Raw genomic sequence first — 12,230 nt, forward strand, 5'->3', positions numbered from 1 at the left:
TTAACCCAAGCCAACTACATCTGTCTTATTTCAACCAGATTCCAGTGCTAGGTTGATCATCAAGAGAAGTAGATAAAAGGATTCCTACCCTAGGCTTTGGCCTTTAAAGGGCCTCAGACTGTCCCTCTTCCAGCCATGTCCCTCCCCATACAGGCTATTGGGTCCCAAGAACCAAGAAAATATGCCCACTTGGAGCCCATACTCCCCCTCTAGACCACACTCCTGGTACCAAGACTATAGATTCTCTGCCAAAGCAGCATGGAGCCTGCTTCCCAAACCAGAACTTCCTCTTACCTGGGAGCAGATAGCTGTCGACTGGATGGGTTGAAATGGATGTAAAGAAATTAATTATTTAATTGATTGATTAGCATGCAAATCCTAGTACATGGGTTGTTTGGAATCTCTTCTGGTTATGAGAATTGATCTTTACCTCCTGATTCCACATCTGTCTCCTAAAAAGGTGAAGCTGTTAAATTCCAGTTAAGGTGTGTGATAAATCACACTACAGAAAAAGGAACTCAGTGGACACAGGCTTGTGACAGCGACATTTTCTTTGAGGGGGAGAGAAAAGGAGTCTAAATTCTTAACCACTTTTTAAGAGTGTTTAAAAGCTCCCTTTTCTGAGAGGGTCCCTCTTCCAATAAAAGTTAACTTTGCTTTTCAAAAAAAATATGCCCAGCCTTCTCAGTTAGCAGACAGAATATTAACTGAATACCCAAATACCTTTCCATCCTTTGGCCTCCTGTGGTAGACGCAATAGTTTATGTCCCAGTTATTTCAGCCAGGGCCTTCCTGATTGTTTTATGACTTAATTACAGTGATTACATCATGTTTTTAGACTATGCCAGCCCAGCACAGTGCAAGTTTTCTATTACACCCTGAATATAAGAAGAATCAGTGGAATGTTTGCTGGATACAAAACCAACTAATAAGGCTGTGACCGTGAAGCAGTAAGCTTTTCCAAGAAGCCATATAAAATCATTACTGGAGGAGACTGTATCTCGTTCAGCCAGACTGGGTGTCTGCTTTTCAATCTGGAGACTTCAAATAGATCCAACAGTTCCCTTGGTCCTCATCTAAGGAAAGCTCAGAGGCCAGGACCCCTTGTTTGTTCTCATCACTATGAGAGGCAGCAGCAATCTAGGGGGAGAAAATGCCAGAAGACTCTCATGTAACTAGCTGTACTCAAAAATAAAAATGGGATTTTTTTTTTTCTTTCTGGGATTTGCTTCAAACCTTGCAGGCAACCAGCCAGTTTATATGAGCACAAGCCTAGGCCCAGATTCAAGCACAGCCCGGTCTCATGTCGCTGGGTTGACTGCGCAAGCATGTTTTTGAACAGAGCTTCTCAACAGAGGATGAGTTGACAGCCCAGGGGACATTTGGCAATGTCTAGAGACATTTTTGCTGGTCACAGCTCAGAAAATGAGGAAAGGATGACACTGCTATCTTGTAAAGAGTCTGCAATGCACACAAGAGCTCCTCACAACAATGGACCATCCGTCCTCACACGCCAATAGTCCCAAAGCTGAGAAACGCTGTTTTAGAGGAACAAAGGTACAAGAAAAACAGCCACCAAATGCTGCTCACATTGAAATTTCAGTGGTTTCTCCTCTCAGGTATCACTACCTGCACACAGCAAGAAACACTTAGATTGTTTACGGAGTCAGGCTAGGACCACAGAAATTAAACTTGTGGGTGGTACAGAACTCAATTTAACTCTGTGTTGCTGTATATAACACCTTCCCCTATGGAGATCAACATGATTTTCAGAAACAGTTATTCCCCTGGGAGAGGGAACTGGGAGTCAGAGGGATCTTCATTTCACAGATGAGAAAACAGGGGGCTAAAAGAGGTTGTCATTTGCTCAAGGTTGTTCAGTGAATCGGGTTTAATGCTCAGGAAGCCAGGGAAGGCCAGACGTTGGAGAGAAGAATCCTGAAAGAACGTAAAAGGACAGAACAGGGCTCTCAGCTGGATACCATCTAAGTGACACATCGTTTCCACATCCCAAACCCCTGGTGTCAAGAAAAGCAGGGTTTTCTGTGATGGGCAGCTTACGGTTCTCCCTGGAATCATCAGCCCCAGAAGAGTCCCCTGCCCCCTCCCCACCAGCCCAAGAGTCCTCACCTGACAAACCCAATTCCCAGTGCTCTTCTCCAGATGTTTATACTGTCAAATGATTTAATGGACTGCAGAGATGAGTTGGTCTGTTCGTTAAAATAGTAATCATAATGAAAAAGACAGACGACATCTGCCCTTATCCTCTGTCAGTCTGCCATATCTATGTACCTCCTTCCTATCAATCACCATACTATGCATTATGTAAATACCAAAGATGAAATGTCAGCCTATGTATCTAATTGTTCCTGTGTGCCATATGGGAATATGACTGGTGGGCCCTGCTGTTCCCCTTTACAACCAGCATTAATTGGCATCTTTGTTATCTAGCCATGGAGATTCTGTTCAGAATGTCTTTAAGGGAAACATGATTCAGGCTGATTCTTACTCAAAGGAAAAAAAAATGCAGAGAAATCTCAGAAACTTTATCATCCTACTAACATCTGATCAAAAACTTTCATGAACACAGTCATTTACTATATTTATTAATACAGGAATCCAAAAAGCCTAGAAATGATCATTTTTGAATTCTCCTCCCCCCCCCAAAAATAGGGGCCCTATAGAAAGAGGGGAAGTATATTACAGATAACTGGGGAAAACAAAATGGAGGTGTCATTTTCTCCCCCTAATTCCTGGGATACCTGCATTTGTGCATGTTTAAGGATAAAATCATGAATGTCAGTATAAGAACAGACTTCAGAAGTCCTAGAAATTTAGAAATCTACTGGGGCACGAATCTACATAAGATATCTCCAATAACAAGATTTACGTCTCTGCTTTAGTACTTTCACTGAAGAGGCATTCACTGCTTAACAGGGTTCCACTCAGATGAAAGTAATTTAAAAGCATCAAAGAAACAAACCCTGAAATGTCCCAGTGTACTCACCATGGTTAGACGGTATTATCAAAAATTCCCTATTCATAAACTCCCCCGTCCAACTTTCTTAAAATGAAAATGATATTGAAACTACCTTCAAACCCCTATAGAAGTAATCAGTCTTGTTTTATTTGCAAATATACACGGTATATAAATTAACTTACTTTCATCATGGAGGACAAGGAATTTTTAACATATTCCATGTTGGGAGTAAAGATCTCCCCTACCCCAAAATATGCTCTGTCCTGTCCTCCCACCAAAAAAAAAAAAAAAAATCTATGACTGCAGTGGTGAGTGGTAAACTAATTGCCAACATAGAGCTCAGTCCTGAAAATTCCAAAGTTCTAGTTGGTTCCATATTCAAAATGACCCATATAAGGTACTAGGAAAAAATCCATATAAGGCCACTGTGGGAAATAAAGTCCCACAACTCATGAAATGAGATAAATAGCAAATGAGACTACCTGTGACATTTGCAATAAAAGTTATATTTTCTTACACAAGATAAACCGTTATCATCATGTATACACCTGGAGGTTCTCTCCTGCCCCACTGAAACACAACTACAGACGTGAGAAGAGTCGTCTCTGTTCTGTATTTATGCCGAAGGTTGGTAAGAAGTTACCATGTTGCCCCTAGGTTTTCTCTCCTTGCTTATCTGAAAAAGTGCAAGCAGACAGCACTGGGCTGCCGCTGCCACTGCCACCATGGAGCCAGCCGGTGGGAGGCCCGAGGGTCTGTGACCTCAGTGGGCAAGAGGCCAAAGTCACTTCCACTCCTCGAGGATCCTAGCCTTGGTCAGCCCGTGGACTACTGGGGTGGAAACAGGAAGCCATGCATGTGGTTCACAGCCCTCTTGCAAGAGCCATCCTGAAGGTCTCACCAAGGTCAGGTGACACTTCAGAATGGGAGATAAGCCAATTTGGGAGCAAGACTGGATCCAGTTTCCTTCAACATCACCACCAGTTCTTTGCTAATGAAAGAATCCAACTAGGTGCAACTTATATTGACACATCCCACCTTACATGGGAAGACAGCAACTCCTGGGGAGAGCAGCTCCGTTCCAGAAAATCCCACAGCCTGTGCCAGACACCTGCATCATCAGCATGGTTGTGGGCCAATTCAAGGTCGATGAAGACCCCATTATGGGGTTCCACCACATGTTCCAATTAAAGAATGTCAACAATGCCTGGGTTTGCAACAATGACATGTTCAGGCTTGCCCTGCACAACTTTAGCTGACCTCCTCCCAGCTGGGTGCTCTTCCCATTTCCTCCCCCCTCCACTTCCCGACACTCTTCACACTTGTGCAGATGCTCCAAATACCACCCACAACGGAGGGTTGCAGTGGGAGTGGGCACAGCGCACACTACCCAGGTATCATGCGTGATGACTGCATGCTGGACCAGTTGCATCTGACAGAAGCTGGCATTGTCCCAGCACATGCTTTGGGAAGACTTCAGTAATGCAAAAGGTTTTCTTCTTCTTCTTCTTCTTCTTCTTCTTCTTTTTGTAATCTACTGACAAGTTGCTCTAATAACCCCCCAAAAAAGGGAAAGAGAAAGCAGCTGCCTCATCACCCAGATATTGATTTGTTCAGATGTTTCAATGCCTCATGATACAATAAAACCATGAAAATTTTCTCTAAAAAAAGAAGAAGAAGAGGAGGAGGAGGGAGGGAGGAAAGAGGAAGGAAGGAAGGAAGGAAGGAAGGAAGGAAGGAAGGAAGGAAGGAAGGAAGGGAGGGAGGGAGGGAGGGGGGGAGGGAGGGAGGGAGGGAGGGAGGGAGGGAGGGAGGGAGACAGGAAGGAAGGAAGGAAAAAGTGCAAGCCATCCATTAGGGTTAAAGAGATAACATTAAGGAATGCAGCTGTACCGTTGTATAGTAGATTACTCTGGCCTGTGCTTAATCTAGGGCCTTGTTTAAAAGAGCTTTTTGATTTTAATTAAAATAAAATGGGCCCTGGAAGAAAACGCATCTCCTCCAGCGAGGATTGTCTTCAGCTTGTTCTCTGTAATTTTGCCCATCGCACTGCTGGTTGTTGCTTTTTCCACAGCTCTTAAATGGTGTCTAAATTGACCAGCTCTGTTGCCAAGGAAACAGACAGGACAATGCTAATAGAAGCTACTTAGGACACACTGTGAAAAGCTTAGAAATAAAATTGTTTGACATGAAAGGCACTGTGTCAGCAGCCAGGCAACTCTGTTAAAGGCTGCTCTAAGCAGAAGATGGTTGTATGTCTCCCCCTACTCTTTCCCCGCAAAACCTCTCCTAGAAAATGGATTCTGTCCTAGGAGCTTGGATGGCTTTTTCCTATCAGAATCACTTTGTTTTTCTGACTCGAAGTAGAGAAAAATCTTCATGTTGTGGATCTGAAGTACCCAGAATAGACTTCAATTTATACCCATGGAAATAAGCTGCTTTTTTTTTTCTTCTTTCTAGCAACAAAGTCCCTTCCCCTCATGAATAAATTGCAAATAGTCTTCTGAATTTTCTAAGATTGTTAATTAAAACCCACTTGATTTAAGCTGCTTCTTCCATTTTGCACTCACAAACCATAAATTATGGAGGAGGTCAAAGAATGAATGGCAATTTGACATGAAGAGGTTGATTTATTGCTTCAGAAGGAGTTTTATACCAGATGTGGCAGGAGTCATAAATTAAATGCTAAATGTTATGTATTATTATGCTTTCAGGAATATAAATGTGTCTAAAATGCTATGCAGGTGGAATGATAAAAATATGAATCTACTCTCCTGGCAATTTTAAAAGGCCCTTTAAAGCTGTCAAAAAGAAAGTAAGCTGAAAAACAATCTAGATGAGCCCCTCAGATGCCTTTCACAGCATGCCCCTGGTTTATAAAAGTAACCCTTTCCTATAATACGCTGGACATTGGCTTCTGCTGGCTTGGGTGGGGAGAAGAGATAAAGAATTCTTTCATCTAAAATGAGAGAGAGAGAGTGAGAAAGAAAGAAAAAAGATTCAGGGAGCTCTGTGCTGCCGAGACATCAGGACATGCATCCAAATCATTATTCCTCCTCCACTCCTCTGCAGATGACCATAATTTAATTTATCAAACCTCATTTGAAAGCCAATCTGGACAGGATTGAACTTGCCTCACTTTACCTAGCTGCTGCCGTGGCTGGAATTATTGGGCTTAAAGTATAACAACAGGACAAGTTCAGGTACATGAAAGCTTGGAGCTGCAAATAACGGCAGGAGGAAAATTCACCAGGGGGCAGGAGTTGTAAATGGAAGGACTCTGCTCTGAGTGGCAGTCAGTCCATTCTGACCTGCAGCCAGGTGCCAGAAGCGAAGGTAAGGGCTGATCATCAGCTCATGCCTGGGATGAGAGTACGTCAGACACAAATGCAGAAAAGGTGATCTCACTCCAGCTGCCCTTATCCGAGCACCCACCCGTGCTTCTCTCCTAATTCCCTATCCCTCCAAGGTCCGGACACACACTGTCTAATTCATTCAAGATTTCCACCGAGATGTCCCACTCAAGCATGCTTTCTCCAGGTTTGAAAATTAACTCCCCATCTAGTGGGTACACTAGCCCTCCGGGGTGTAAACACACAGTTGCGTCCTTGACACAAGAGTCTGATCCACCATGGTTTCTCACTAGATGCCCGTGAGAAACATGAACCAGCTGCATCATGATGGAGACGCAAAGGCACACACAGACAGGAGGACATGTGCTGAAGGACACTGTGAAGAAAAGAAAGGGTCTCACCAGCATTTAGTGCTCTGAAGAAGGTTGCCAGATTTAGCCAATAAAAATATAGGACACCTAGTTAAATCTGAATTTCAGGGGGAAAAATGACTAATTTTTAGTATCCCAAGGATTGCCTGGGATAGACTTATACTTTAAAAAAAAGTACTCATTGTTTACCTAATATAAATTTAGCTGAGGGGCGCCTGGGTGGCTCAGTCGGTTAATCGGCTGCTTTAGGCTCAGGTCATGTTCCCAGGGTCCTGGGATCAAGCCCCAGATTGGGGTTCCTGCTTGGCGGGGAGCCTGCTTCTCCCTCTCCCTCTGCCCACCACTCTGCCTACTTGTGCTCTCTCTCTCTCTGTCAAATAAATAAAATCTTTTAAAAAAAGGTAAAAATAAAAATAAATTTAGCTGAGTGTGCTGTATTTTATCTGGCAACTCTGGTTCAAAGGTGATACGAATTAACTTAAGGTGATCGCTAAACTGTAACAGCAAAAGTTAGCAGCATCTCAGTAAAGAAAGTCTCCATTCCATGGCCATTAGTCAGCCATCACACTAGTGTGAGTCTTCTTTTCCAAAGAGAACAGTGATTCTAATAATTCCTACCACCAAATCAACCAGATCATGGCTCGGGAATAGTGTAGGAAAACTAAATCGAAACTTAAGAAAATGTGCAAAGACTCCAGGGAGACAAAGAAAAGGTACTTTGATCATAAGATTTCCAGATGGCCATGACATCCTTCTGCCACTGATCAACACAGGAGTAAATTACCAGACATGAAAGTCACAACGCCACGTGGGGCAGGAAACATAGAGGCAGCCCCTCTCAGCCTGTGTCCCGGTATCTTTTCTCACCATCTCAAATAGAAGTCATTATGACAGACCTTGTCCAGCTGAGAGCTTTTTATTGATCCAAAAATAAAAGAAGGGGAACAATCCTATTCCATGTAAATAAGGCCATTTCACCAGGACCCAACAACAGCCACTTATGCCAAGAGAAACCTCTGGAAGCTAAGGAATGCCTACAAAAAACTTGACCAGATCTCATCCTTTTAGTGTCCCATTGAGAAAAAAATAAACTGCACTCTTAAAAGCTCCTCTCTGTTCTCAGTATTTAACAAAGAATTTCCTAGTCCCAGGTAATACACACACACACACACACACACACACACACACACTGAAAACAAGAACTCAAACAGATATGTGTACCCTAGTGTTCACTGCAGCATTAACAACAGCCAAGAGGTAGAAGCAACCCAGGTGTCCATCAAGAGATGAATGGGTAATCCTTGAAAACATTATGTTTTCTGAAAACATTGTTATGTTACATAACATATGTTAAAAAAATTTAACATAAATTTAACATAACATAAACATATTATGTTAACTGAAAAAAGCCAGACACAAAAGGAGAGATGTTGTATGACACCACTTCTAGGAGGTATCTAGAATAGACAAATTCGTAGAAACAGAAAGTAGAGGTTACCAGGGACTGGGGGAAGGACAGTATGGGAGGGTTATTGCTTATTGGGTACAGAGTGTCTGTTTGGCATGATGAAAAGTTTCTGGAAGTAAGAGTGGTGATGGTTGCAAAAAAATTTTTAATAAATTATTATTGTTTAAAAAAAGAGTGCCTCTGCCTTTGGCTGCCTCAGTACCCTAAAACCTTTTAGTACTAAAATTGAAAATAAACAAATCAATGATAAATTCACTTATATGGCTGCAAAAAGTGAACAAAATACTGAAAGGGCTTCTTGTTCCTCTTTCTGGATGTGCATTTTTCTTGAGTATTTTCAGCTTTTGGATCAAAAGAACGTTTCTCATACTTTTCCCCAGCAATCTTAACCACAAAACTATGTTTTCTTCCCAAACAAAAATTGATAGGTAATTTTATTGAACATTTTCCATACAAAACAGAGTCGGCAATATTAGTGCATTTATTTGTTATTTATATCCACTCCCTTACTGTCTTACTCTTAACCATTTCAGAGTAACCAGTTAAGATGAGCAGGACAAATTTATTGATCGGTTCAGGTGTGGACAAGTGCAAAATGTAATGTGCCATCTCTCCAATGGGCTATTCGTGTTTTAAATTTTCATTCCAAAGAAAGAATCATTAATAGGGACTTATGTAATAAATAGTGGGCACCCAGTAAATGATTTAATTATAATGGTACATATATAAGATACTCCATCATAAAGAGGAGCATGGGGAAAAGGTAATAGGCAGCTCAGCAAGCAGGCATAGCTAGGTACTGCTCAGTTCAGCAGCATACATAAAACTGCCTCTTAATTTTAGGAAGAATACCTAAGACAAGCTTTCTGATTCATTCCTGGTTCCCATCTCTGTACCTAATGGGCATTCTCAGATGCAGAGCCACCATCATACTTCTTCCATTCAACGCATTTCCTGACCTTTAATACGTAACTCCTCATGATTTCAAACAGTGGGAAGCAAACACACCCATCCCCACAACTTCACAGTTTAATTTTACGTTATGGTTGCAGCAGCCATCATAACCTTTGTAAGATTTGATGGTTTTCACACTGCTTAGAACTTGGGGAAAAGGACCTCTTTGGATGCAAAATTATACATGCTTTATATCTTAAGCATACACAGAACAGGCTGTGTTCTTATAATGCAGAAAATCTGTTATGAGAATTCTGATTAAAGAGAGTGAACACACCCATTTAACCCTTCTTCCTGCCAGATTATACTAAAACAACAGGAGAGGGATTAAACATAATAATAGTAAGTTCAAATACAAGCGGAGAGAAGAAAACAAATGAAACTTTGGACAATGTAATGTAGAAAGAGGAGTTGTAACTCCTTTACTAGATCCAAGAAAATCTGAGTTGGGCCATCTTGCATGTGCACCTTGCATGCTCCACAATCCTAGGGCACTAATTGCATATGGTGCCCTCCACAACAGACCACCCACATGGGTGCAATGCACAGCCTTTATAACCATATGTGAGGCTCCAAAGTTCAATCCTAAACTGGCAGTGGGAAAAGCTGAGAATTAACCTGATTTCAACACAAAATACTAAAAGGGTAGGAATCAGTGGTGCGAGGCAACTCTGGAAGCAGGGACGAAGATGGAGCTAATAATAGGAGGATAGCTGAAAATTAATTTAACAATTCATCCCCTTCACTACTAGAAAGTTGGAGGTATATTCTATGGGAAAGGTAGAACAGAGGTCCAGTGGGCTGGATGGCACCAAACACAGCTAAGAATGGGGATATGATGCTTAGAGGGATTGCATGAGTGTGTACAGACTGAATACAGAAATTCCCCATCTTCTTTTCCAGTTCAGATTTCATAATTCATGCAGCTAGTTCTATACCCTCTAGCAAGAAACTGGAAGAACATTCCCTGGGAAATCTGACCATCCCGATAGGAAAAATTTTTGAATAATTTAAACATAGTGGCGTAAGGGATCCAAAATGTTACACAGGCAGATAACCCTACTGTGACAGCCCACAAGCCCCACCGATGTACAGATAGCTCCTATCAACTTTTTGTTTCTCTGCTCTTAAATAAGTAATAATCCTCAGGTGTCTGAGGAAAACGCCTAAGGTGAGACACTGAGGCAAATACAGCAAATAAAAAATCAATTTGAAGGAAACAGAGACTATACCCTGGGAAGTAACCTCTAAGTCTTTGGAATGTCCTGCCTGATAAAAGTGTCTTTGTTTACCTGGAGGTCCTGGACCACACCAGAGACTCAAATGTGATTCATGGTAGGGGTTTGGGTAATGCACTGTCCGCTGGACCTCCAGAGGGCCTGGAGACTGAAGTCAGCTGTGTGGGCAGTTGATGTGTCTGTGTGACTGAGCTCCAAGAGAAACTCTGGACACAAAGGCTGGGTGAGCTTCCCTGGCTGGCAACACTTTCTGTGATGTGTCACACACTGTTGCCAAGAGTTGTGAACACTGTCCACGAATCTGAGAGGAGACAACTGGAAACTCTGTGCTTGGCACTTTCCTGGACTTTCCATGTGTCTCTTCCCGTGGCTGACTTTAATCTGTATCCATCCACTATAATAAACCGTAACTATGAGGATAATCGCTTTCAGTGAGTTCTGTGAGTCCTTTTCACAAAGTATCAACCCTGAAGCTGGTCTTGTGAACACTGAGCTTGAAGTTGGTGTCAGAAGTGCAGGAGGTCTTATGGTGCTTGGGTGACACAGTTGGTTAAGTGTCTGACTCTTGGTTTCGGCTCAGGTCCTGGTTTCAGGGTCGTGAGATCGAGCCTCACGTCTGGCTCTGTGCTCAGTACAGAGTTTGCGTGAGATGCTTTCTTCCTCTTCCCCTCCCCACCTCTCTCTCTAAAGTAAATAAATCTTTTTTTAAAACAAAGAAGTACAAAAGGTCTTGCCTAAGTCCCTAACCTTACACGGGAAGAATACGTTTTTGAAAAACCCTGTTATTAATCCTTTAGAGAGATAAAAATTTGATAGTATACCCATGAAAGGGGAGAAAGATGCTATGAGAGGAAGTATTCAGAGAACATAAAATATGCTTTTTCAATGGGTATTAAAAACAGTAGGTGAAAAATTAAAGTTAATGACATCAAAATTGAAAATCTCAGTAGAAGAAAATCCCAACAGAAGAGATTAAGTTGTGGAAATTTCCCAAAAAGTAAAGCAAAAACACAAAGACTGAAAAAATATAAGAGAAAAAGAAAATAAGAAAAGTAAAGGATCCAACATCTAAATAAGAATACTAGAAGGAGAGACGGGGGTTGTGGGGGGAGGGGGAGAGTAATCATCAAAGTTGTAATTAAATAAAATCTCCCAGAAGTGGAAGACATACATTCTCAGACTGAAAGGGCCACCTAAGTAAATAAACAAGTCCCGGAAAAAGACTGAAAATAGTGCTATCACTATGAAATGTCAGAACATCAGAGACAAAGAAAAGATCCCACAAACATTCAGAGAGAAAAAAAGTAGGTTTCATTCAAAGGATTTAAAAAATAACAGTTGTAAGAAGCCAGTGGATCAACACCTTTAAATTTCTGAGGGAAACAGGCTTCCACCAGCCAATAGGCAATTTAACCATCAAACACATCATGACAGTAATTGATTAAAACAAATTCACTATAAAAAAAAGTCATTAGTTCATAATGACACTTAAAAAAAGAAGAAAGAGATAAACAAAATTCATGTGACAACAGAAGAGGTTTCCAAGGCACCACTCATTACTACTCTGAAATTAAATGTGAAAAATTATCTTAGCCTTCTAGTATAAACTGTACAGCCAACCTAAATAAGGTAGAATCATTCCATCTGAAGATTTCCAGCAATATATGAATAGGAATGACAGAAATATCACCATCATGTAACTTCCATAATAAGATCACAGATTTAGATGATCATCATTAACTGATATTAAAACAACAGGTGAGGGGGAAATAGGGAGAAGTTGATAAAAGGGTACAGACTTTCAGCGATGAGATGAATAAGGTCTAAGGATCTAATGTATAACATGGTGACTTCAGTTGATAACAA

The 12,230-nt window shown here is 41.5% G+C and overlaps 1 pseudogene; it reads left to right on the plus strand.

Annotated features, from left to right (window-relative positions):
* Positions 1-3,903: 3,903 nt before the first annotated feature.
* LOC114212506 (nuclear transport factor 2 pseudogene) lies at positions 3,904-4,239 on the plus strand (annotated as a pseudogene).
* The last annotated feature ends 7,991 nt before the right edge of the window (positions 4,240-12,230 follow it).

Source organism: Eumetopias jubatus, unplaced genomic scaffold, assembly GCF_037043125.1.
Source record: "Eumetopias jubatus isolate StellerSeaLion01/CBP00866 unplaced genomic scaffold, mEumJub1_p1.0 scaffold_6, whole genome shotgun sequence".
NCBI classification, from domain to species: domain Eukaryota; kingdom Metazoa; phylum Chordata; class Mammalia; order Carnivora; family Otariidae; genus Eumetopias; species Eumetopias jubatus.